The 26,293-nt window shown below is 42.1% G+C and overlaps 1 protein-coding gene and 1 pseudogene across 5 annotated transcripts in view; both read right to left on the reverse strand.

The window, feature by feature from the left end:
* ATP13A3 (ATPase 13A3) overlaps positions 1–11,678 on the reverse strand; it is an 84,896-nt gene extending 73,218 nt beyond the window's left edge. The window contains exons 1-2 of one of the 5 annotated variants that reach the window (XM_045539967.1): positions 11,610–11,678; positions 10,792–10,835 (exon numbers count right to left, since the gene is read on the reverse strand). The gene's annotated coding sequence lies outside the window, so the exon portion shown is untranslated. Of the gene's footprint in view, positions 1–5,833; positions 5,855–10,791; positions 10,836–11,609 lie in introns of those variants that run through there. The other 4 variants (XM_045539963.1, XM_045539966.1, XM_045539965.1 and 1 more) reach the window with 4 other exon arrangements.
* Positions 7,997–11,646, reverse strand: LOC123647291 (annotated as a pseudogene).
* Positions 11,679–26,293: the final 14,615 nt, after the last annotated feature.

The following is a 26,293-nucleotide window of genomic DNA, read 5'->3' on the forward strand; positions in this document are numbered from 1 at the left end:
GTTGCTCCAAATGTACTTGAAATACATTTTTGCATAAGGAAAATAGTAACTAGGTTCCTAAGATGACCTGCAAATGCCCATTTTTACCTCCCACAATTCTGAACTGCAATTCAAATTATACTAGCCTGGTTCTGGGGCAGGCAGGCAGGTTACCAAGCCCAAACTTCCCTTTGTGTACTTCTTTATTATTAATATTCCTTGAGCTCTGCTCTTTGTTACAATTTCATCAGGGGCCAAGAATGGCACTCTATTGACCATCTATGATGGCAACTACCAATCAGTATTTTCAGCAGTAATCACTAGTGAGTTCCAGAGCCACAGATTCAACTACCCACTATACATGTTTACAGACAGCTAAAATTTCAAAGGTTCATTTTGTCTTTCTTCCAAAAAACCCATCACCAACTCTCACTACTCCTTTAATGAGTGTGATTTACCTAAAAAGCCACGTGGGGAATTTAGAAGTCATCCTAGACCCCTTCCGGTCCCACATCTTCTATATCATTTCTACCCTTCTCAAATCCACCTCACCATGTATCTCCACTGGCATTGCCTTAATTCAGGTCCTGATCCCTAATCTCCCTCATTTAGGTCTATAAGAAAACCAAATACGATCATTTCTCTCTCTGCCTGAAGTTTCAATAGCTTTCCATTTCTGCTGCAGCACTTCCCAAACTGGTAAGAGTACCCCCAAAATAAAAAAAGAAATCTTCTAAAGCATTCCCTGCTAACATAAACTGAAGAAATACTGGGTTAAACAAAGTTAAGCAGGCCTCTCACTAGCAAGATTTTGAAGTCTTGTAACACACAATATTACATATTTCCCTACCATGAGGAATTCAGGTGGAAAGGAGTCCCAACGGGGCTCCAAGGACAAAGTCAAAACTCATTACAAGACATATTATAAGATCCTACAGAAGCTGGCCCTCCCTAGTTGTCAAGACCATCTGCTATTTATCAATGGTTATCATTCACCCCTTACAGACCTTACATCCCATTCATATAGAACACAATTTACAGTTCCTCAAGAACCCCACCATTTCCTGACTTTGTTCCTTTATATACATTATTCCTTCTGCCAAGAAAGCCCTTCCCAGTCCTTCCAGAATCACCTCATGCTACTAAGTTTTTTTTTTTTTATTGTCCCTTCAGCCTCCTAGCAGAGAACTCCTCCCACATTTGTCCCACCTTGGCAGAGCACTTGTCAAATGATAATCAACTTACAGACCAAAAACCTTAACAGTTGGGAACCAGGCCAAGTACCCAGTAGTGTAGCTGAATGAATGAAATAAGGCAAAACCAGGGTAAGGAAGGGGTGGGATCTCTCCTCTGTTTCTGGGCAAAATTTTAGGACAAAGTAAGTTTTGTCTTTAGCATACCTCATCCCTATGCCCCTTTCCCAGCTCTCCCAATACCTTCTCCCCAGGTCCCTTGGGGACCTCATGTAACTCTATACAACCCCCATCACAGCACTGTGTTCTTCAGATCAACTAGCTCCTCTTCCTCTTAATCAAGAGTCCTTCTGTCTGGTAGTTAATAGGTAAATGAGTGACAGCTTCTCAAAGCTGACAAACCTAAAATGAATCTCTAAGTAGCAAAAAAAAAAAACCAAAAAACAAAAAAAAGCATGGTGAGGATGTGGGAGTGGGCATTGCATTGCTGTTCTATCACTAAGATTGGCCCATATAAGAATCTGACAGTCTCTTCCTGACTGCGCTACCCTGAAAGTGTCCCCATTTCCTCATCAATTCGTGCACAGTAGCTATGGTGGGTACTACTGGCAGAGGCAGAACTAGAGCTGGTACTATGGAAATCCCACAGATCACCCATTCTTCTTCTTCTTCTTCTTCTTCTTTTTTTGAGACAGTCTCACTCTGTTGCCCTGGCTAGAGTGCCGTGGCGTCAGCCTAGCTCACAGCAACCTCAAACTCCTGGGCTCAAGGGATCCTCCTGCATCAGCCTCCCAGGTAGCTGGGACTACAGGCATGCGCCACCATGCCCGGCTAATTTTTTCTATTTTTAGTTGTTTGGCTAATTTCTTTCTATTTATAGTAGAGGCAAGGTCTCGCTCTTGCTCAGGCTGCTCTCAAACTACTGAGCTCAAGCAATCCTCCCACCTCAGCCTCCCAGAGGGCTAGGATTACAGGCGTGAGCCACCACGCCCAGCCTCCATTCTTCTTGGGTTGAATACCTCTATTTGTTTTAGTTAGAGATCACTTGTGGTTAATTTTCCATTAGACAGAAAATCTCACCAATCTGTTCACCAACGAACTTAAAACGGTGCCTTTATTCTAAGTAATCCCTTAAAATCTAACCCCAAACTGTTGTTTGACTAGAAAAAGGCAAATGGAGAAAACTAAGATTTTGCCCAAGTACCCTAATAAGTCAAAATACATCTGCAAATATTAAATTAGCATTCTAGCAAGAATCATTATGGTTTACCACTTCTGATTTCATAAAAACTCACTTGTTAGAATGTTATTGCCTATCCTGTACCAACTATTGGCCTAAATACTTGCAATTACAAAGATTAAATTTTTAACCTCAGCCAGACAAGGTGGCTCATGCCTGTGATACTAACGCTCTGGGAGGCCGAGGCAGGAGGATTGCTCGAGCTCAGGAACTCAAGACTAGCCTGAGCAAGAGTGAGACCCTGTCTCTACCAAAGAGAAAGAGAAAAAGAAAATCCAGCCAGGCGTTGTGGCGAGCATTTGTAGTCCCAGCTACCAGGGGAGGCTGAAGCAGAAGGATCGCTTAGAGCCCAGGAGTTGAAGGTTGCAGAGAGCTACAATTATGCCACTATACTCTACCCAAGGCAACAGAGTGAGACCCTCAACAAAAAAAAAAAAAAACAAACCAAGGCAACTGTACGCCCCTCCTCACAATCCCCTACCCCCTAAAAAAATAAATAAATAAAAATAAAATTTAAAAATTAAAAATTAAAAAAAAGAAAAAAAAATTTAAACCTCAAGGAGCTAAGCCTAATAGGCTAGACAGCTAAGTAAACAAACATATATCAAACAAAATGGTGAGCAATTTTGGTCTCTACATTAAGAAATTAACCGGACAACTAAAAAAAATACATAGTTAGCTGGGCATGGTGGCACATGCCTGTAGTCCCAGCTACTCGGGAGGCTAAGGCAGGAAGATCACTTGAGCCCAGGAGGTTGAGGTTGCTGTGAGCGAGGCTGATGCAACGGCACTCTAACCCAGGCAACAGAGTGAAACTCTGTCGCAAAAAAAAAAAAAAAAAAAAAAGATGTAGAAACATTTTGCTAATCAGTATTTTTAAAAACTGAAAATAAGGCACACAAAGTCCCATTAAATAAACATAATTAAACCCAGTTTTAAATTTTATAATGTGGCCAGGGACAGACACTGGGGTAAAAGCAACATAGAGGATAGGGAAGAAGACAGACAACTGCAAACACACTAGAGACACAAACAGAAAGATCAAAATATACACAAAATGTACATCAGAGATACATAAGGTTAGTATCTAGAGCTTCTTAGGATGTTGCTACTAAAGATGTAAAATCATGCTGTGTTTTCGCTATGAAAAGCTTGAACAGGCTGGGCACCAGTAGCTCACGCCTGTAATCCCAGCACTCTGGGAGGCCAAGGCAGGAGGATCACTTGAGGTCAGGAGTTCAAGACCAGCCTTAGCAAGAGCAAGACTCTGTCTCTACCGGAAAAAAAAAAAAAAAGAAAAGAATTAGTCAGGCATGGTGGTGGGGACCTGTAGTCCCAGCTACTCAGGAGGCTGAGGCAGGAGGATCACTTGAGCCCAGGAGTTGAAGCTGGAAGTTGCAGTGAGCTATAATGATTCCACTGCACTCTACCCGGGGCTCTGTCTCAAAAAAAAAAAAAAAAAAAAAGCTTGAATATCACATCATTATTGCCCCATACTCTAGTTAACAAAGAAAAACAACAATCCTCAATCATAGACACACCCAACTTGTTCTGCATATCTTAAATGTTACTAAACTAACATATAATAGTAAATTACCATTTACTCAGACTCTTATCCTTATTACTCTCTAAGGCTGTGGTCCCCAACCCCAGGCCACAGACCAGTACCAATCCATGGCTTGTTAGGAACCAGGCCACACAGCAGGAGGTAAGTGGCAGACTAGCCAGTAAACCTTCATCTGTATTTACAGTCACCATCTCCCCTCGGCCCCAGATAAGACTATCTAGTTGTAGGAAAACAAGCTCAGGGCTCCCACTGATTCTGCAATATAGTCAGTTGTGTACTTATTTCATTTTATATTACAATATAATAATAATAGAAATAAAGTATACAATAAACCCTGTAATGAGCTTGAATCATCCCCAAACCATCCCTTCCCCCTTAGGTCCATGGAAAAATTGTCTTCCATGAACCAGTCCCTGGTGCCAAAAAGGTTCAGCACCACTGCTCTAAGGTATGTTTTATCATCTCTATTTGGCAAATAAAGAAAATAAAAGAGGTTAAGTGATTTACTTAACCCAGCCTACAAAGCTAGTTAGTAATGGCGCTGTAATTCAAAATCACTTGTATATGACTCTGAAGCCCACATTTTTATCCAATATACCATGCCCTCTCCCAGGGCATATTACTGTTAAATCTTTAGCCACCATAATTTTTTTTGAAGACTGATGTTTTCTTACTGTGCTATTCTCATAGCAATATTTAAGTTCAGATACCTTAAATTTCATGGAAAGCATTAATAAGTTATATAGTTCTTTTAAAACAATGCAGATCTTGCTAGCAGTAAGGAAGACATTAACTCCTAAAAACACTCAGAGCAGTTGAGTATCAACCCTGAATTACAAAGTACTAACAATCTCCCAATATTCCCAACTTTATTAACTAGCCTTTTAATTATGCTAGATCTCTGCATGGTATAACCTTAGGGAGATAGCAGATTTTCATAAATACCTAATTTCTTTCTCCATTATTCACACTGTGGAGCCATATCATATATGCATTTAATTAAACCAATTCAACTACCTATACTGGGGGAAAAGCAAAGCAAGAAGAGAAAAATCATTTAAACAATGGTGGCAGGATGCCTGCCTTTATGTCCCTATCCCAGAGTGACCATGAAATGGAAAATATAAATCTGTTGTTCCTCAGTCAATCTGAAGTCCCACTCACCTGTTTGTCAAAAGGCATCTCACACAGCTTATTAGGACTCCAGCTCACCAAAAAAGTAACCTTTCTAAAGCTAGAGGAAACACTGGCTGTTGAACTTGAAAGACAGTATGTCAATTTAACTGGTTTTCAAACTGGTGCCTTTTTTCTTTTTTGTTTTTATTTTTATTTATTTATTTTTTTTGCCCACCCTGCATAAAGGTTAAAAAACTGGTGCCTTTTTAAGCACTTTTTCAAAGATAATTTTGATTATATAGGATCTTTACATTAAATGACAATTTAGGCCCAAAGGCCCTACATAAAACGTGATTTCACTTTATTCAGCTCTTTAGATCAATCAAAAAGAATAAGGAATCAAAACACTTGTCTTTTATATCAAAATAAATTAATAACTTAATAACTAAGATATTTTTCATCTCATTTCACAAACAGAGCAACAGGGATGCTATAATGAAGCCACCCTAGACACATATGTGGGAGCAATTCCATGACTCATTTTAAAACAAACTAAAAATAGTTTTAAGAAGTCTGTCAAGCAATCAAAGGCAACCCTTAAAAGGTAGCTCTCAGTAGAAAAAAAACAACACACTGAGTTTTGAAATGTCCCATTACTACAGAGTACAAAATAAAGGCAACAGTGAAAAGAATACCCAACTAAGAGACTAACCCCAGATCCTTTATGCTGTTACTTACTTCTCTAGACAGCAGTTTCCCCTCCATAAAAAAGGGGCTAGTCTAAATAATCTATGGCTTCTCAGAATTATTTTCCAGTTTTACACCTCTCTATTTCAATGTCCAACTCCTCTGTGAAGACAATAAGAAAAACAAAATAAAATAGTCAATTAAACTAGCTTGCTATCATTGACACAGAACTATCTTTCACTTTACCACCCAACAACAGTTAATAAGTATTTTTATTTAAAATTTGAGAAAAACTCTATAAACATCAGCAAATTCCAAAGCATGTAATCAGGAAATTCTACTTTACATAGTTAACTCACTTTTTCTAGAAATTTAATTTCTTACCTAACTAGTTACTGTTAATGGATCATTTAAAAGTAAAATGCATAGGAAGCAAATGAACAATAGAGACAAAATTCTGATTAACAGATTAATTTGGCAGTCTTAAAGTTTACTGTTTGAGTTAATGTTTTACCATCTCAGACTCTAGCAAAGGCCCCAATATGACACTGTGGTTCTAAGATGTTAACAGGTCTGGTGTTGCGGTAGTTCTCTCCGAAGAATTGTTGTATGAAAACTTTTCAGCAATCCCTATCCTCAAACAACTTTACTCAGTCTCAGACATGTAATTATTTGGACAGCTCTCTTTTGGCTTCATTCCATTTTCTCCCCTCTTACCGATTAGCATAAAATCATTTAGCTATAACAGTGATCATTTTTTCCAACTACCACATTTACTCACAACATCTTACATTACCTCTATTTTTAACCTTACTGATACAAATGTTTTTAGCTCATAATGTTTAGGATCACTATCATTACCTTCAGGACCTTCTACCTTATAAATATCTACTTTCCTCAAGAATTACCTAAGTCTGGACTTGGATGGGACAGACAAGCAATGGTAGCCGTGCAGCTCATGGGACCACACTTCCTGGATTTAAATTTTCATTCCTGTTGTTTCCACCATGAGTATTCCTCAGATTATATGAGACAAATTTACGATTTGGGAAATATGATCACCATGACCATATGGCTCTCATTGTGTCTTCTGAATTAGCACAGATGATAAAATTTGTCTCTAGAAAGTTTTAGGATTAAAAGCACTTGATTGTTTTTTTGATTCATTGAAAGTTGGTGATATGCCCAGTGTATCTATAACTAGAATACTCCATTCTTCAACTGTGCTGCACACAGAAAAAACGAATGAGTCCCAAAGAAGGCATTTGCCTGAGTAGTTCCATAAAACATATAGGTAAAAGAAACCATAAACCCAGCAAGGAAAATACTAGGTAGGTAATAAATACATTTTCCGTACTAATTAAAAAAAAAAGATTTACCTAAGTCTGAATTAAAATATGTGCTCCAATTCTGAACCTCTCTTATTTCTCTACTCTCACAAAGATCAACAAAACTCAAGAATCTAACAATTATTTTTTTGCTTCTTGCATGTTATCTGAACTAGTTAGGTGGGTTAATTAGAACATGGTCTTGATGACTACAGATTTACTCTCTCCATAGGCCCGTCAGCTTCATTTCATATAAACTATGTTCCAAAACCAAAGGCTAAAAATCCCATTAGCTACCTCTTGGATCCAGATTTAACCACAGGAGATAGGTCATATTCAGTACACATTCCAGCACTAGAATCCTTCTGGTGATGCATCAGATGTCATCTCATCTGATGTCAGACACTAATCCAACTTCTTTTAGCATGCCACTATGAATTGTTTTAAGAGAGTTCTCTTTAATAAGTGATAAGTTGCTAATTTCTATTTAATTTATGGTCCATTCACATAAAAGGTCACCCACTTAGTACTATATATTAGTTTAGGTCACCAAGTACACCAGCAATAGAATCTACTTTAGATAAACCACATTATCAACATCATCTTGAAATTCTACCTCTGTCTTCCAAGATTTTCATAATTACAACCACTTTGTTGTCATTCACAAGTATAAAGTTCTCATTTCCACCATCACCTAAACTACTGAGGAAAAATACAGAATAAAGACAAAGTTCCACAGGGTATCACTGCTTGTTCTCCCTGAGTTTAACCATAGAGTAGGCTGATGTCTACAGTAATATGATCTAAGCATATCTAAGATTATTATTTATCTTAGGAGTAAAGCATATTCATATTTCTTTTCCTTTTACTGTTATTTGCATTTATTTTATGTTGCATCTATTCCCATGCCATTAAGTTTTTGTTTCTTCAGTTTCTTCTGGGATATCTTTTTCTTCTGTGTAACCTCCTCTTCTGGTTTTGGAACACTTTGTTCCTTTTTGTGAGTATCATCTCTATGTGGCAGGGAGAGTTCATGTATGGGTTAATCTGACCATGAGCTCTGTAAGTTCAGTGCCGCATCTTGAGTGCTTTGTTCACCCGGATATGCTCAGTGACCAGAGAATCTACATCTAAACCCTTAAGTTCAGCATTACTCTGCATTTTTAAGCATGTGCAGAAAAAATTCAGCATTCTTTCTGAGCAACTGACCTTGTATCCAGCCCCACTGTGTGGCCTGGGCACACCTGCCAACTCCACCATTGTAACGTCAGAATGGTATACATCCATTCTTTAGGGTAACATCTTTCAGATACTTGGTGGCTTTTCGTACATGCATACCCATGATGGCCTGGGCAGTTTCATCAGTGTTCTTAAAGTGAACACAAAGATTTGAATCTCTTGACTTGCATGATTTTGTGGAGTTTTCTGGGTCAAGTGAATGGCGAACCATTTTCACAGATCATCTCAGGCCGCTTAGGGGAAAAGCATATATTCCTATTTTAAAACTTCACATTCACAGTGGTTACAAAGCCACCATGCTACACAAGCACAGCTTCATTCAGTACATGGAATGGAAGAAGGAAAGAAACTATTTATTGTGTGCCAGGAAAAGTGCTACTCTCTTTACATATGGTCTCAGCTAATCCGCAACACCCTCTGTGCTATTTATTAGCATAATCCTAGCTCTATGTTACTATATTACTGTACTGTGACAAAAATGTTTCTATTTCTAGGTCTATAAGGTTAGCTATATGTGACAGGGCAACTTAACATCTCCGAACCTCAGTACAATATTATTGAGTGAAATAATTCATGTAAAGTATTTAATTCAGAGCCTGGTATACAGTAAACTCACTCAATAACTATCAGCATTGGTCAAAGTCAAACTGCTAGTTAAGAAAATCAGAAATCTAGGCCAGCAGTGATGGCTCACGCCTGTAATCCTAGCACTCGGGGAGGCTGAGGCAGGAGGATTGCTTAAGCCCAGGAGTTTCAGGTTGCTGTGAGCTAGGCTGATGCCACAGCACTCTAGCCCGGGCAACAGAGTGAGACTGATTGAAAAAAAAAAAAAAAAAAAAAAAAACAAAGAAAGAAAAGAAAAAAAGAAAATCAGAAATCAAACACAGGTCTGATTCCCAAGCCCATGCTCTTTCTACTACAACATGCTGCAGCTGCCAATATACACTTCTTATCGACATAAGAATCCGTACTTGAAATGTGACAGATGCGAAACTCATATTGCCCAAATGAGTTAACTAATAAGAGCTAGCTAAACCAGCAAATGTGTTTTAGCTCTAATATCTGATAAACAGAACCAAGTAGAAAACCCATCAGAAGATACTGGTTTTTTGTTTTTCTTTTTTCTTATTTTTCAGCAACAAGACAAACTGAAAGAAGATACTGTTTAGACATCCAGGTATACAGACCTTTGTTTCAATTACTGTGAAACTAGTCTCCTACCTATATAGGAATTTATCCTATTTATCTCCAACAAGTTGTAAATTAAAATTTTAACTATCAAAGGTCTCCCAAAATAAAGCTTACTTGGCATGGACAAAGAAATTGGCCTTCCTACAACATAATTTAACACTATACCATCTGGAAGCTAGTCAACTTTATTTTCAAAATAAACTGCTATTTAATATTTTTTATTTAATTATAACTGTACCACTTATAAGTTGAAGTAACCAGTGTCACTTTTCTTACCCAATCCCCTGACCAAAAACAGGCACTGTTGTTCTAACAATGTTCGGAAATCTTACTTAACTATTTTACTTTCAGCCTGGTCTAATTGTGCATAATGCAAAAACAAAGACATTACCAAAAGTTATATAATCATTAATAATAGGTTTACTTTTTTTTTTTTTTTTGAGAAAGAGAGTCTCACTCTGTTGCCCGGGCTAGAGTGCCGTGGCATCAGCCTAGCTCACAGCAACCTCAAACTCCAGGGCTCAAGCGATCCTCCTGCCTCAGCCTCCCGAGTCGCTGGGACTACAAGCATGCACCACCACGCTCGGCTAATTTTTTCTATATATATTTTTAGTTGTCCAGCTAATTTCTTTCTATATTTAGTAGAGACGGGGTCTCGAACTCCTGAGCTTGAGCGATCCTCCCAGCTCGGCCTCCCAGAATGCTAGGATTACAGGCATGAGCCAACAACTTCCAGGAACTGATTCACCTTAAAAGGGGGTTATAAATTAGGATGGGATGCCCACACACATCTATGCTAGCAACTATAAGCCTATTTGGCAAAGCAACAATCCTCTAGAGAAAAGAATGTCACATATACTCCAGTGAACAAAATTAATATGTGTGCCTTGGTAAAGAGGCTAAGTTCTAACCAAAGGGTATTTTTAACTATCTACTCACCCTTCAAAAGAATCAAATCAAAACATCTTCATTTTAGCAACAAAACCTTTGAAAAACTATTTTGCAATAATCTTTAAAGTCCCTGCATTTCTTAGATTTTTAAAATTCTAACTTTCTGCCTCATAGATCTAAAATAGCCATTACATACTCCAATACCTTCTACTCATCTAGTTCAGAATCATGTGTAGAGGAATACAGGTCTGTTTCTAGGTTTACGACTCCATACCCATTCATTTTGCACTAACAGAACCACTAAATATAGCTGTAAGATACTGATGATTAAAAGTAGCTAATTATGTGAGTGATTCATACCTCCTATGTCCAAACACCAAGATCCTAGGATGTTTCTGTCAGATCTATGAGAAGAGGAAACAATAAACACCTGTCACAAAAGCTTTACAAATCGGGAAGCCCTGAACTCAGTTACTGTCAATCTCCAACTCAATTACGTTTCCCCTCATCCCTACCAACTCTCCCCCCCCCACGCAAAAAAAAAACAGGTCATACTTCCACCAGAACCTGACTCTGTGAACGGAATGGGGAGAAGAAAAGGCCACAGAGAGTGGCCACGAAAGTACTAAAGGGCCCTGGGTTTTTCTAGTCCTCGCTGACACAGTGTCCGAGTGAGAGGCCTTAAGCAAGTCAGAAATCACTTTTCTTCCAGACTCACTTATTTTACCTGTAAGATACGGAGACTGGCAAGGAGCTCTACCACTCCGTGGCTAAGGACAAACTAGGATCCCGCACAAACCCATCAAGCGCCCTGCCAACACCTCTATCTTCGACCACGAGACCACACCATCTCCCCAACTTTCTAAACGCGCCGGACTACCACCTCGTCCCCGGCCCCTCGGCCGCTCGCCCTCCCCGCAGGCAGCGTGTCCACACCAGGCCTTCACACCCACAACGTGGATCCTCCTCCTCGCCTCACCTGTCCAAGAAATCCCCCGGTCTTAGCTCTCCCTCCCCAGCCCACACACCTTCCCTGAGAAGTGATGCCCAATTCCGGCCCGAGCAGGCAGACCGTAAACTCACCTGGTACCCTCCACCCCGGACGATACCATTCGCCTTCCCTAATCTCCTCCATCACCACCACCCACCGCCCCAACACCGCTCGCGGGGCCACTCACCGGCGACCGCCGCGCCGTCTCCTCCGCGGCCTCCCAGCCGGGGCAGCCAAGGGGCCGCGGGGGGCCGGGCCGCCGCTGTCGCCGCCGCAGCCGCCTCGCCTCGCCTCGCCTCAGCCCAGCCCCATCGCCCTCGGCCGGCGCCGGCGGCCGCGGGTCGCTCCGGCTCAAGGCGCCGCCGCCGCCGCCGCGCGCTGCTGGTCGCTCTGGGAAGGAGGCGCCGCGGCGGGGCCCGGGCCGGCGCAGGGGCGTCCGCGCTCTGCTCCTCGGCGCCCGCGGCGGCGGCGTGCAGCCGGGCAGGGCGAGAACAAGGGAGGGCGACCGGAGGAGGCGGTCAGGGGAGGGGGGCGGTGTGCACTCCGAAACGGCCTCCCGCCGCCTGCGACGTAGCGAACCCCCCTCCCCTCGGCGGCGGCGCCCGGATCACGCTGCGGGGAAAGCCGGCGGGCAGGCGGGGAGCGCGCGCCGCGAGCTCCGGACTCCCGCGCCGGATGTGAGGTCACGTGCTTGCCTCAGCCCAGTGCCGAGGGCGGAGGGGCGCGGAGGGGACGTCAGGGGCGGGCCCGACTAGTGGGTGTGGCTACATTCGGGCACCGCCCACCCCCGCCTTCGGTCCCTGGGGCAAGCTAAGAAAAGAACGGTAGGGGAAAGCATTGCAAAAGAGCTGGGTAGCCGGTGGGGGACTGTGATGGAGGGCGGCGTTGCTTCCTAGGAGGAGGTGGGATTTGCTGTCCTGACCCTGCAAGGCAAGGTCACAGTCCAAATCCCCATTTTATGGGCAGGGAGACTGAGGCCCAGTGACCACGTTAGACTTGCCCAGACTCGCGGTTATAAGGGAAGCCTGTGCTGTTAAGGTGGAGAGGAAACCAGATCTAGCTCCCAATCCAGGGCTCTTTCATACCATACCCCCCGTCCAAACAAAAACTATGATTCTCATTTCACAACCAGCTCTGGGCGCCAGCCTCGGCGGAGAACACGAAGGCGCACACAGGAGAAATCTACCACCCGCCTGCCGATCGCCCCCGGCGGGAAGGGGTTTCTTCCGACCGTGCCGCATGCAAATTAAATACTTCCCTCGGACTGGATTTATGTCGGGGTCGGGCAGGACATCCCAATCGCAGGTTTGGTTTTCACGGCGTCCCCTTGGAGACGCTCGCGGGACGAGCTCAGCCACCTGCTGCCCTGGGCTCCGGCCCCCTTCCGGCCCGGGGTCCACCTGGCCCGCGCCCTGATGCCGGGCCCCGCTGTTATCTCGCCTTACCGCTAACGGTACTCTTAGCTGCTTAAGCGTCTTAGAGCAGGGGACAGCATGCGCGTGGGCCATCCACCACACTTGACACCTCACCGGGTGCAGGGAGCATTCACCTTCGGACATTTGTCCGGGACTGCCACCCCTGGTCTGTGGCACATGATTACACCTCCTCTGGGACAGCACACCGCCTCGAGTCCACGACACTGGTAGCGCCTCATCAGGGGCAAGGAGCACGCCTCCCGGGCCCCTAGGCTGTGTGGAGCTGAACAGTTTCGTGGCATTTCTCTGCGAGCTGCTTGGCGTGGACAGCGCACTGGATGGCATGAGTTCACACCTGTGTCTTGGCAACCCCTGGGCTCACCGTTTTGTTTCAAGCCTCACCGTTTGTTTCCAACCTCAAAGTGTTGAATGATTAAAGGAGATAAGGGTGTGGAAGTGTTGAGTAAACTGTAAGAAAGGCGTCTAAGTGGGGTTGGGCCCTAAAAACCTCCTCCACCTCTCCCTGCTTCCTTGAATCCTGCCGTTTACTGTTTCCTCCCAGCCTTTAAACAAGCTCAAGTCTCTCCAAGTCCTAAAAACAAGACTATCAAGACAACCCTCCATTCGAAGTGTCCCCTCCATTTAGCTTCCAAGTGCTTCTCTCTTTCTTCTGCATACCTCTAACAGTGGTCTCCCCTGCAGCCTCACTTCCCCATTCCTCGACACTTGGCAGTCTGGCTGCTTCTCCTCCCACTCACAGACTTCTTCACCCTGTTCAGGCAACCATGACCTTCATTTTGCCAAACCTGGCAGGTATTCCTCTGGCCTTATCTCTCTGGATCTCTCTGCTACATGTGACATCTTGGATGGCTCTCACTTTCTGGAAGCTCTCTACTACCTTGATGTCCAGAAGCACGCACTCTCCCAATTATCACAACTCAATAAAGGCCTCTGCTTCCTTTGGTGGCATCCTTAAGTGCCACCAATTGTGAATCTGTACCTTAAATGCAGGGCTCCACTTTAGGCCAACACAGCTCTTTTCACTTCACTCACTCTTGAGGAATTGCCGCCATCCTCATGGCTTCAACTCCCAAATCTGCAGTCTACAGCCCAGACGTCTTCCACAAAATTTAGAACCAAACATCCAACTGCCTGACAGGCAGCTCTAGCTAGCAATCACAGGGATACCCCACACTTGGCATATCCCAAACTGAACTCATCCTCTGCTTTCATAGCTGCCTTTCCCTCAGCTGTTGGCACTACCATCTACACAGTCATCAGAATTAAAGTTGGGAATGACTGAGTCATTCTTAATTCAGCCCTCTGCCTTACCCAATCACAAAGTCTTATCTGTTTTACCTCCTTAATAAGACAAATTCCTGTGGCCTTCCTCATTGGCCTCCCTCCTTCCTAGCCTGAATTGTTGCAGCAGCCTCCTAACAGTCCCCTTCAGAAAAATCCTCTATTCAGCCTTCAGAGTGAACTCCCTAAAGCACACAGCTATTTAAAATCTTAAGGGATCCCCCAGGCTTCTGGCTGCAGTGTGTACCTTCAAGCTACCCAGCATAAACCTGTCAATATACTCAGGCCTTTAAAAGACCACAAAGAGCCCCCAAATTTAAGATGTAGCCAAAGTCCCCACTATAAGGCAACACACAGCCAGACAAGGAAACACCATAAGAAAAAGAAAAGAGCAATTGAATATTTCAAAAGTTTCCTGCTACAGATGTTTTGGGTATAGAGATTAGAGAATTTGGACACTGACTTGGGAGGAAATGCTGAGTCACCAGGAAAGGCTTACACATGTTTATAGGCTGAGGGGAAAGAAGGAGCCAGAGAATGAGGAACGAGGAGAAGCGCAAGACAGGGGAGAGAAAGGGACTGGAGCAAGTCTTAAGAAGTTCTGGAAGACTTACTGATTCTCAGCCCATGATGATTCTGGGCCTGGGCCCCTGTTCATGCTGGGGTCAGCCCTTCCCTCCTCTGATCCTACTCACTCCTTAAGAGCCAACCTATGGTCACAACTGCATATAGATAACAGCCCTAGTAGTATGCAGCTCTGACTTGACTTTCCACACAGACTATCTTGCGTCTCTCCCCCGTCCTCAAAATCCCCATCCTTGCTTGTCTTCCCCACTCATGGTCCTCTTACCTCCTATTTCACTAAGAAAATATAGGCCATCAAGAGGGGACGTCCTCATCTTCCCACCCACAAACCTACACATCATCCTATATCTGCATCCTGCATCTCTTCTTGTGCCAGAAGGGCAAAGCCTCCTCCTGAAGAGATAACCCTCCACAGGTATGGTGCAAGGCCTTCCAGAGGTCACTGCCATTGCCAACTCCAGTGGACACCTTACGTTGCAGGCCTTATCTATCTAGCCCTCTCAGCAGTAAGTATCTCCCATTCTTGAAGGACTTTTCTCTTAGTTTTGATAACATACTGCCTTTCCCTTTGCCTATTCCTTCTTAACCTCTTGTGGGTGCTTCCTCTATTCTGCCTCTAAATGTTGCTATTTTCCAGGGCTCAACGCAGAGTCCATTTCTTCTCTCCATAAGGTTTTGTTGTTTTTTTTTAATTTGGCATCTATCAACCTTACCAATGTTGTGGATGGCCTTCGGGGAGGTCTATAAATTTGTTAAACTTGAATGTAAACCCTTTTAAAGGAAAAATGGAGCTTTCATTAGCTTCTGGAAGGTATCTGGGACCCAAAAAAAGGATAAGATCTCTGATCCACACGCTGTCTCCCAGTTGGCCTCACCTGCCACGCTGTAGCTATCATCCACATGTACAGTAATGACGCTCAACCAGATGCCTGCAGCTCAGGCCTCTCTACAGAGTCCCTGGGCCATACTTCCTTCTCATTTTCACGCGGTGTTTCACTGGTACCACATAAATTCACTTGTCCACAACTCATCATTGGCCCTTCTTCCCCGAGCCAGCTCCTCCCCGGGCCTCTTGGCCTTAGCAAAGACACTCTCACCTATCCAGCCACTCAAGCCCAAAACCTGGGAATCATTCTTTCCATCTCCCTCTCCTTTGCCACCCACAGCCAACCCAATACCAGGTCTGTTTCAAATCCTTCCATCTCTCTATCTCCACTGCCGCTAAAATCCAAGCCACTTCCATCTCTTACCTGGGATGACTGCATTAGCCCCCAACTGATTTCTTCACTTTTACCCTTGACCCCCTCCAACCCACTGTCACACAGCAGCCTGAGTATTACCCGTGTGACCTGGAGCATGGCTCCTGATGAAATTGCTTCCCATTTCACGCAGAATAAAATGTGAACTTCTTCGGCGTATGAGGTCCACTGTAGGGTGTGAACCACTCCTCCCGTCGCTGGCACTCCACCCTTACCATCCTCACCCCAGATCCCTTCCCAACCTCTTTCCAACTACTCTAGGCCTCTTTCACTTCCTCAAACACAGCAATCTCTTTCCTGCCTTAGGGTCTTTGTACAACCTGTTCTTTCTCTCTCTTCCCTTTTTTACTTGCCTAACTCTTGCATACAAGGTCAACTCTTGGTTTAAATATGTATACAGTCATCCCTGGGTGTATGCTGGGGATTGGTTCCAGGACGCCCCCTCCCAACAATACAAAAATCTTAAAATGCTCAATTCAAGTCCCTTATATAAAAGGGGGTAGTATTTGCACATAACCTATGTATATCCTCCCATATACTTTAAATCATCTCTAGAGCACTTGTAATACCTAATATAATGTAAATACTATAAAAATAGTTGTACTCTTTTTATTTGGATTATTTTTTTATTGTTGTATTGTTATTTTTTATTTGTTTTTAATATTTTCAATCTGAGGTTGGTTGAATCTAAGGATGTGGAACCAACAGATATAGAGTCAATTGTTCTTGAGAAAGGCCTTCCCTAGCCACTCATAATTTTCCTTTACTTCCTCATGACTTCTATTTATTTTTCATTACAGTCATTATCACTACTTTAATTACCTGTAAGCTTATGTATGTATTTATTTTTTGTTGTTGTTTTATTTTTTATTTTTTGAGACAGAGTCTCACTCTGTTGCCCGGGCTGGAGTGCTGTGGCGTCAGCCTAGCTCACAGCAACCTCAAACTCCTGGGCTCAAGGGATCCTCCTGCCTCAGCCTCCCAAGTAGCAGGGACTACAGGCATGCGCCACCATGCCCGGCTAATTTTTTCTGTATATTTTTAGTTGTCCATATAATTTCCTTCTATTTTTAGTAGAGACGGGATCTTGTTCTTGCTCGGGCTGGTCTCGAACTCCTGAGCTCAAACAATCCACTCGCCTCGGCCTCCTAGAGTGCTAGGATTACAGTTGTGAGCCAGTTGTCCATTTTTGTAAATGCAAAAAGGACTTTTAGAATTATGGAGAAGGGACCCATAAAACATCACCTACCTCTACCCCAAATCATCTGTTCGTGCTGCTACTGGCAGAGACTGAGTCAGTTTGGTTTATCACGATATACTCTGCACTAGATGAAGCCTGACATATAACAGACACTCAAATATTTGTCTGATGAATGAATGAATGAATGAATTTAATCTCAGACATCACCTCTAAATGCCTTCCCTAATTCCCAAGCTAAGTTAAGAATCCTTCTTCTGTGCAGATCTTTATTACTGCAGTTACAACCTTGAGTAACTATCTATTTAGTGCTCGTGTCTTCCATTAGTCTTCTTCATGTTTTTGTTTCTAGGGTTCTAAATACTTTCATGTATTATCTCATTTAATCATCACAACAATGCCAATACTAAAAATAGTAGTTACAATTATTTTCATTTGTATAGATGAAGAAAGTGAGGGAACTTTACATATATATTACCTTATTTAATGTTTATACCAATTCTAAGTAGATGCTATTGTTACTCTGTTTACAGATGAAATTAAGGAAAGTTTAAAAATTCCATTTTACAGAATAGAAAAAGTAATGTTAAATAACACACCCAAGTTCACAGAGATAGTAAACAGCACAGCCAGGATTCAAACCCAGGCAACTTGATTCCAGGGCCAAACTCTTGGTCACTATGACTCAATTAAACCATCATGATCCATCCTCTGGATTCTCTGTTGGAGCGCCCAGGCTCTGACTTCCCCATTAGCAAGAACCTCCTTACTCAGCCACATCTGGATCCTCAGCCCCTAAGAGCACACAGTGGTACCCAATAATAAGTATATCAAGTACATGAATAACAAATTATCATAGATTGTCACAGCCACTATGTCAGACTAGCAATGGAATGGTTAGGATTCCCATTCCATGAAGAAGAAAAATGAGGTTCACAACTTCACAAGAGGAAGTATCTTGTCTAAGCATCTTTCTCACTGAGCCCAGCCCTCTTTTGTATTCCCCTGCTGCTTCCACAAAAGGTTAGAAGTTATTTGTTTAGGTAAGAAGGACTTCACCTTAAGACATAGCTAAAAAAAAAAACAAAACAAACAAAAAAATAAACAAAGGAAAACCCACCACAGCACTCACTGTGTTTCCTAGAAAAAGTACTTCCATTATGATGTTTGCCCAACAAGCTCTACCTCTGTTTCTTTCACTGCCTCCTAAGCCGTTCATTCCCTACTTAGCTTGAACCACACAGGCCAGTGTGTGTGTGTGTGTGTGTGTGTGTGTGTGTACTGGAACAGGAACAGGGAGCAGAGCTGTGAGTCAGATGTCTAGAAATCAGAGTCCAGGGCCACCACTGACTCGTTTCTGTTGCTAAGCAAAGCATGTAATTTTTTTTATTTTTTTGCCTCTACCACTAAACAAAAACCATGGGCCTGGCATTTTTATGAGACCATGGTGCCCTTGGATGTGGTGGTTCACATGCCACTGAATATTATTTACCAACTGCCTATCTAGGAGATGGGGCCCCTATTGGAGGGGAATGCTTACTGCTGGCGGATAGCCAGTCATGTGCTGGTCAACTGGCCCTCCAAGAGATAGAGTCCTGACTTGTAGCACCTGACAATTTCATGTTGTAAATACTTCCACCACAGCCAATTTAAAGCTATGAACAGTTTAACTACAGGTTCGCAAAATTCCTGAAATTTTAGCAATCAGCTTTAGTGAGCCAATACAAACTGGCTCCAGCACAGTGCTGCTTATAGTAATTCCTCATGTGGATGGGGGAAAAAGAAATACAAGCAGTCTTTTTAAATTACGGTTTTAAGGGCCAAGGCCTGACTCATGGGCTGTTACAGGGAATTTCCCTGTGTTTAGATGTAATGATTTGACCTCTGATGAGAAAAGAGCAATTGTATTGGACATGGGGAAACCAAATTCAAGTCTTAGCCTTCTTATAAGTCAAGTATTTCTTTCTCTGAATCTCAATTTTAATGGGAATAAGATTACCCACTTCGCAGGATGTTTAATTATCCAACAGACACTGATACAGCACTTACTATCTGCTAGCCACCGTTTAAGTAGTTTACAAATGTAACTCATTTAGTCTTTATAACAACACTGTTGGATAAAGTATTACTGCCAACTTAGAGATTGGTAGAGACTTAGAGACTGAAGCACTAAGTTCTCTAAGGGCGCACAGCTAGCAGGTAATAGAGCCAGGATTTGAACCTGGCTTCAGAGTCCATGCTTTTACCCTCTAGCGCCCCAAGCCAAAGCTAGCTCCCTGTTTTTATAGTTTTATTGAAACACAGCCATGCTCTTTCATTTACATGTTTATCTGGCTGCGTTTGGGTTACAACGGCCGGCTGGCCTCGTTGAGTAGTTGTGACAGAGACCATATAGCCCACAAAGCCTCAAAATATTTACTACCTGGCCCTTTACAGAAAAAGTGTGCTGACCCCTCCTCTGTGGTATCCTACCAGTTTGTGTGGGGTGAGACATTGATTATTATTTGAGCCTGATAGTCCCCAGGGTCAAGCTGGTTCCAAAATTGTGTTGCTGAGCCAATAAGACAAGTGGAAAATAATAACAACATTCTAGGCTGGACGCGGTGGCTCACGCCTGTAATCCTAGCACTCTGGGAGGCCAAGGTAGGAGGACTGTTCGAGCTCAGGAGTTCAAGACCAGCCTGAGCAAGAGCGAGACCCCGTCTCTACTAAAAATAGAGAAAAAGTATATGGACAGCTAAATATATATACAGAAAAATTAGCCGGGCATGGTGGCACATGCCTGTAGTCCCAGCTACTCGGGAGGCTGAGGCAGAAGGATTGCTTGAGCCCAGGAGTTTGAGGTTGCTGTGAGCTAGGCTGACACCACAGCACTCTAGCCCAGGCAACAGAGTGAGACTGTGTCTCAAAAAAAAAAAAAAAAAAAGATTCTAACTATACTCTAATGTTTGTACTCTAACAATTGTCAGTGAATAACATTCTCAAGCATAAGCATAAACTTCAGTAACAAATGATCCATGAAAATATGTATTCATAGAAATATGTGTCTGACTTCATAGGATCCCAATATCTCAAGGTTGGAATTAACTCAGATTGTTTATCCCAACCCTGACTTTCCTCTTGGGAATATCGTATTAGGTTTCTACAGTTAATGCTGTAAATCCCTCATGATCATCCCCCAAGTCCTACAGGATGATTCCTCTATATAGAGATGGGGTTTTTGCACAGCGGAGCAAAGGCAAAATTTATTTATTTTGCAGGACTGAAGCATCAGGCTCAGATCTCCACACCTGTCATTCTGTCTCCGAGGCAGCTCCTCCAAGTGCCTGTTGCAGACGCCAGAAGCTCCTCAAAGCCTGTCCTTCCCTGGCCTCCTGTATAGTCGTTAAAAACTTCCCCTGACCTTTGCAGCTACTTCCTGTGAGCTTCTCGGGGACTGCCAGTCACTTGTGACCTATTTTCAGAGCTGGCAGTTCTGGCTCCTAAAGCAGACTCTGAACAAGCCCAGCTACAGGTGGTCAACTGAGTTTTTCCGTTGGGCTCCTGGCACCAGAAGAAATTGCTCAGTGGAATGATCCTAGGTCACCTGATTGCACCACGCAGGTAGGTAGATTTTCACCATCCTATAAACTGCCTGTCAGTCTCAAGATCTCCAGAAGGCTGTCTGTTATCTTCTGTTTGCTGAAGACAGTTGCATCCTTATGGTAGTTAAAAAAAAAGCAAAAACAAAAAAACATTTGCTTTTATTTTTTGGTTTTTTTCTCAAAGCGAAGATGCCTCACTAGAATTGGTAGATTAAGGCAATACTGATTGCCAGCTCCAGTATGGAAGTCCCATTGCCAAAGAATTTCTTTCATAAACATTTCAAAAGTGAGTTGGGCCAAAACACACCTCCACCTGTAATCTAATTCAGCCTAGGAAACAGAGTCCAAACAGCTCGCGGTTGCAAATCCCACAACAGCTGCAGCCACAAAATGAAAGGGAGCAAGATTTTAAGGCAGAGCACACCAGAAACCTCTTACTGTTTCCAGGTTTCTCTGTCACTATACTCCTTAAATACACTTAATAGCTCACATTACCAGCAAAGACAACCAACGTGAAACCTCTTGGCACTTTATGAAAAGTTCCTTTTATAAGTTAAGCTAATGTGATTTCTTTCGGGTATCTTTAAATAAATGTATAACTCTAGTTTCATTTTTTAAATATATATGAGTGTTAAAGAAAATTCAGAACCCCACAGATGTCAAATATTCCTTCAAGAGGTACCCAATAGCTCTTTCAGACTATTCCTGAAATACTTGATATTTATCTCTTCTTTAGAAATGATATGTTCCGGCCGGGCACTGTGGCTCACGCCTGTAATCCTAGCACTCTGGGAGGCTGAGGCGGGTGGTTCCTTTGAGCTCAGGAGTTCGAGACCAGCCTGAGCAAGAGTGAGACCCCCCGTCTCTACTAAAAATAGAAAGAAATTAGCTGGACAACTAAAAATATATATAGAAAAAATTAGCCAGGCATGGTGGCGCATACCTGTAGTCCCAGCTACTCTGGAGGCTGAAGCAGAAGGATCGCTTGAGCCCAGGAGTTTGAGGTTGCTGTGAGCTAGGCTGACGCCACAGCACTCTAGCCTGGGCAACAGAGTGAGACTGTCAAAAAAAAAAAAAAAAAATGATATGTTCCTGCAAATAAAAATCATGCTCAGCTCTACCCTCCTCTATACCAATTCAAATATTCACAGACTGATTACAAGCTCCAAGAGAGAAGGTAGTGTCATGTTCACATGTCTATCCCACAACCATGTAGCCTCTGTGCCTTGGATATACAACCAAAGTGAAACCCTCTCTATCCAGGTTCCATATCTCAGATTTAACCAACCATGGATCAAAGATTTTGGGGGAAAAAAGATAACAACACAACAATAAAAAATAAACTTGACCTTTGAACAATGCAGGAGTTAGGGATACAACCCCCTGCACAGTCAAAAATCTGCATAACTTCTGGCTCCCCAAAAACCTAACTACTAATAGCCCAGTGTTGACCAAAGCCTTACCAATAACAAACAGTTAAATAACATGTAGACTAGTATCTACATATATTTTCATGCCATTCATGAGATACCTTTTTCTTATTTTTTTTTATATTTCTAGGCTATGTAGTTCATCTGAAAGTTTTTTCAAATTGACACAAATCTCCAGAAAGTTTTCCAATATATTTATTGGAAAAAATCTTTATATAAGTGGACCCATGCAGTTCAAACCTGTGTTGTTCAAGGGTTTTCAAATAAAATACAAATTTTAAAAATACATTATAGTAACTCTTTACATAGGATTTATGTTGTATTATGTATTATAAGTATTTTAGAGATTAAAGTATACAGGAGGATGCTCATAGGTTATATACAAATACTATGCCATTTTATGTAAGGTACTTGAGCATTTGGGGATTTTGCTGTGCAAGAGGGCCTTGGAACCAATCCCCTGTGGATACCAAGGGATAGCAGTAGTAGTAGGTGGTCAGTAAATGTTACTGTTGATATGTAACGCCCATGAAGGCAGGAACTGTCTCTATCTTATTCAATCCCATAGCCCAGCAACTAGAACAGTAACCAGCAGGCAGTAGCCACTCAAAAAATATTTCATAAATTAACCTATAGCCTTAGTAAATGCTGGAGGAGGAAGTTTAAAAGTCTTAAACTTTTTTTCCAGTCACCTTGGCTCTCCTTGTAAAAGTCAGATTTCAACCAGAGAAGTAGTATCAGTAGATAGATAAGAGGTTTATTGGAAGGAATTGGCCTATATGATTTCGGTGGCTGGCTAGGCAAGTCTGAAATCTGCCCAGCAGGCATAAGGAAGGACAGACTGAAATTTCTTCAGGGAAGCCTCAGTTCTGCTCCCAAGGCCTTTCAAATGGTTAGATTAGGCCCACCCAGATTATCAAGGGTGTTCTCCCTTAGGAATTTAATCATATCTACAAAATACCTTCACAGTAACACCTAAATTAGTGTTTGAATAACTGGGGATATAACCTAGAGAAGTTGACACATAAAAAAGAGCATTGAAATACTATCTTGGAACTTTGGAAGTGACTCCTTCCTTATATATTAATATACATTTATTTATTTTATTTTCCTATTTTTTATACAAAGGACTAATAGAAAATATTTCTTTATGTATCAAATTTCTTAAGAAATGTTCACATCCTCTGCCGTGGGTATTTCAATAATAGAAAGCAATAATAGGCCGGGCACCGTGGCTCATGCCTGTAATCCTAGCACTCTGGGAGGCCAAGGTGGGAGGATCTCTCGAGGTGAGGAGTTCCAGACCAGCCTGAGCAAGAGCGAGACCCCCGTCTCTACTAAAAATAGAAGGAAATTAGCTGGACAACTAAAAATATATAGAAAAAATTAGCCAGGCATGGTGGTGCATGCCTGTAGTCCCAGCTACTCGGAAGGCTGAGGCAGTAGGATTGCTTCAGCCCAGGAGTTTGAGGTTGCTGTGAACTATGATGACACCACAGCACTCTAGTCTGGGCAACAGAGAGAGACTCTGTCCCCCCCAAAAGAAAGCAATAATAATAATAATAACATAACGTAGGTACCCAAGAAGGGATTACCAATCCCACATTACAGATGAAGAAATCCAGACATGAATGTCTTATCCGTCATGGAACTGGGTAAACAGAAGGACCATGGTGTCACTGCAAAGCCATTTCTCTTAACTATTACCCTATACAAGAATCTAAAACAGAGGGAATGCTGCTTACGCAGAGATGATCACTTTGCTATCACTTACAATAGGGGGGATCAAAAGCTCCAAAAATACTCAGCAAAATTGGAATATAATTTATAATACATCTACACAATGGGATATTGTACAAACACTTAACAGTACATTTGCAAAGGAAAAAAATAAAGATTACTGTGGAAATAAATTAGAGAATAAAAAGAACCAGAGAAAACCAATGTAACCAAAACCTGGTTCTTGTAAAACATCAACAAAATTGACAAAACTTTTACTAGACTGACCAAGAATAAAAGAGAGAAGACTCAAATTACAACATCAAGAATGAAAGAGAGGTCATTATTATTAACTTAACAGAAATAAAAAGAATTATAAAGGAATACTATATGCAATGGTATACAAACAAATTAGATAGCTAGATAAAATGGATACATTCCTAGAAAGACACAAACTTTCAAAACTGACTCAAGAAGAAATAGAAAATCTAAATTGACTTAAACAAGCAAAATGATCAAATTAGTAATCAAAAAACTTCCCACAAAGAAAAACCCAGGACCAGAAGACTTCATTGATGAATTGTGCAAAATTTTAAGAAGAATGAATAGCAATTCTTCACTAACTCTTCCAAAAAGTAGACGAGAAAACATTTTCCAACTTATTCTACAAGGCCAGTATTAACCTGATAACAAAACCATACAAAGATATCACAAGAACAGAAAATTAGAGGGTCAGGTGTGGTGGCTCATACCTGTAATCCCAGAACTTTGGGAGGCTGAGGCAGGACAATTGTTTGAGGCCAGGAGTTTGAACTTGCAAGTGAGCTATGATGATACCACTGCACTCCAGCCTGGGTGACAAAGTGAGACCCTGTCGTAAAAAAAGAAAGCTAAAGATCAATATCCCTTATATATATAGACATAAATATTAACAAACTACTAGCAAACCAAGTCCAGCAACATATGAAAAGGATTTTAGGCCAGGTGCGGTGGCTCACGCCTGTAATCCTAGCACTCTGGGAGGCTGAGATGGGTGGATCATTTGAGCTCAGAAGTTCAAGATCAGCCTGAGCAAGAGTGAGACCCTGTCTCAAAACAAAAAAAAGAAAAGGATTTTACACCATGACCAAGTGGGATTTATTCTAGAAATGTGAAGCTGGTTTAACATATGAAAATCAATAAATGTGATAAACCATATTAATAGAATGAAGGACAAAAACCACAGGATCTTATCAATCGATGCAGAAAAAGTATTTAATAAAATCCAATACCCTTTTATGATTGAAAAATAAATCCAACAAACTAAGAATAGAGGGGAACTTCCTTAACTTGATAAAGGGTGTCTATCGAAAACCCTCATCTGGCCGGGTGTGGTGGCTCACGCCTGTAATCCTAGCACTCTGGGAGGCCGAGGCAGGGGGATTATTTGAGCTCAGGAGTTTGAGACCAGCCTGAGCAAGAGCAAGACCCTGTCTCTACTGGGAAAAAAAAAAACAAAAACAAAAACCCTCATCTAACATCATATATAATTGCAAAAGACTGGAAGCTTTCTCCCCTAAGACCAGGAAGAAGATCAGAACGTTTGCTCTCACCACTTCTATTCCACAGTGTACTGGAGGTTCTGGCCAGGGTAATTAGTCAAGAAGAGAAATAAAAGCATACAGATTAGGGCCAGGAGCTCTCGCCTGTAATCCTAGCACTCTGGGAGGCCGAGGCAGGCAGATTGTTTGAGCTCAGGAGTTTGAGACCAGCCTGAGCAAGAGGGAGACCCTGTCTCTACTAAAAATAGAAAGAAATTAGCCAAAATAACTAAAATATATAGAAAATATTAGCCAGGCATGGTGGTGCATGCCTGTAGTCCCAGCTACTTGGGAGGCTGAGACAGGAGGATTGCTTGAGCCCAGGAGTTTGAGGTTGCCGTGAGCTAGGCTGACACCACGGCACTCACTCTAGCCTGGGCAACAAAGAAAGACTCTGTCTCAAAAAAAAAAAAAAAAAACTTTACAGGTAAAAAGCATCCAGATTAGAAAGGAAGGCATAAAACTACCTCTATTCACAGATGACATAATCTTATATATAGAAAGTAATATATAGAAAGAAATGTACACAAACACACACACAAAACTATTAGAACTAATAAGTTCGATAAGGTTGCAGGATCCTGAGTATGTGATCAATACTCAAAAATCAATTGTTATTTCTACATAATAGCAAAGAAAACAATTCCATTTACAATGGCTTCAAAGGGAGTAAAATATTTAGAAATAAATTTAACAAAAGAAGTACAGGGTGTACACTGTAAATGACAAAACATCATTGACAGATATTAAAGAAGACCTAAATAAATTGAAAGACATCCCATGTCATGAATCAGAAGAT

This window comes from Lemur catta, chromosome 1 (genome assembly GCF_020740605.2).
Source record: "Lemur catta isolate mLemCat1 chromosome 1, mLemCat1.pri, whole genome shotgun sequence".
In the NCBI taxonomy this organism is placed as follows: Eukaryota; Metazoa; Chordata; class Mammalia; order Primates; family Lemuridae; genus Lemur; species Lemur catta.